Source organism: Epinephelus moara, chromosome 17 (assembly GCF_006386435.1).
Source record: "Epinephelus moara isolate mb chromosome 17, YSFRI_EMoa_1.0, whole genome shotgun sequence".
Classification (NCBI taxonomy): domain Eukaryota; kingdom Metazoa; phylum Chordata; class Actinopteri; order Perciformes; family Serranidae; genus Epinephelus; species Epinephelus moara.
The window spans coordinates 31,400,494-31,402,167 of NC_065522.1; the positions used below are offsets into that span (position 1 = coordinate 31,400,494).

Here is a 1,674-nt window from a genome sequence, read left to right on the forward strand (position 1 = left end):
TTATGTTTGTTAATAATTCCTGTTTATTTAACTATATATTTGTAAATACTATTGTTTAAATTTCTTATATTTTCACGTATCTTTCCTCTCTTGCAAGGAGCACCTGTAACATAAATAATTTCCCCTCGGGGATCAATAAAGTATTTCTGATTCTGATTCTGATTCTGAAAACTGAGAGTTTGATTACAATGGGATCTGGACAGAGCAATACCTCAAAAAGGAAAATTGGGCCTGATTATGGCGCTCCCAACATGATATTTATGGAGATTAATTATGGAAAGGAGAGCGTGGCTCAGTTAGATCTGTGGGTCAATAAGTGCTGTTTCCCGAGAACAGGCAGCCTGATTGTTAAACTGCTTGAGGCTTTAGAGGTGAGGTTGACAGACTTAGAAAGAAGGGGATTAGAAGGGAAGTTTGGAGGTAAGGTCAAGTTCCAGGCAGATTGGTCAGCTCTTAGTAGTTGGATGAGGGAAGCCAAGCATAGGCAGGGCCCCAAAGGTTTCCCGGCGCAGTGTTCGAAGCTGGATTCGGACCTCGACTCGGCTCCACCTGTACGGCCCCCACCGTACGTTGAACACCACGAACCGGAGGGAGCAACTGGCCTCTCTGAATCAGCGCTGCTTACAGAGACATTGTTCTTCGGCTGATGACAAGATTGAAAACAGAGTTCCCTGTTCGTTTGGACTGGGGAAAAGTGGTGGCGGTTAAGCAGGATGCAAATGAAACTGTCTCTGCTTATCTATACCGCCTGACACATGCAGCGATGCAGTGTGGTGGACTGACCGAACTTGAGGAAAGTCAAAAGGACAAAAAGACAATGACCGTTGTTTCAAGTGCAGCAAAAAGGGACATTGGGCAAGAAATTGCTGTAAAGGGGGAAACAACAAGAAAAAAGATGGGGCAGATGAGTCAGATTGCAGGCCAGGGCGCCTATGGTCCCAAAATCCACATACAATTCTGTCTCAAGTTCCAGCTGATATCAAATGGTTTTCAGTTGTTGATCTGTTAAATGCTTTTTTCAGTGTTCCAGTACACCCAAACAGTCAATTCTGGTTTGCATTTTGATTTGAAATTCTGCTTTGAGAGATAGTTTGGAAACTCTTGTACTGCCTAAAGGAAGTGTTATGTTGCAGTATGTAGATGACCTGTTGATTGCGAGTGTGACCAGAGAAGATTGTGTTAAAGACACCCTCGCCTTGCTGACTCATTTGGCTGAACAGGGTCATAAAGCCAGCCTGTCTAAACTACAATTTGTTGCAAAAGAGTTCACATTCCTGGGTCACGTGATCTCTTCCTAATTATGCTGAGATTGAGACACCATTAGCAGCAATTGCTCATGGGAAAGGCCTGAAAGCATCTGATCGTGTCATTTGAACTCCTGACGCAGAGAAATCTTTTGTTGATTTGAATCTTTGCAAACACCTCCTACTCTTGGATTGCCTGACTGTACACGACCATTTACCCAGACTGTTGACGAAAATGGTGGGTGGGTGGGCCTTTTGGAAAAAGCTGGATGTACTGTGGTTGATAAAGTGTGGACAGGCCCCGATGGCCTGGCCTGTCTCCCTAGCTACCTTTGTCATTTCTTTGCTAAACTGACACATGGTTTGGACCACGTGTCAAAGGGGGGAATGATGAGATGAGATGAGATGAGATGAGATGAGATGAGATGAG

The 1,674-nt window shown here is 44.2% G+C and overlaps 1 protein-coding gene across 1 annotated transcript in view; it reads left to right on the top strand.

Annotated features, from left to right (window-relative positions):
• The window catches only part of LOC126404301 (zinc finger protein 501-like), an 87,235-nt gene that overhangs the window by 42,250 nt on the left and 43,311 nt on the right, over nt 1–1,674 (top strand). The window lies entirely within an intron of this gene.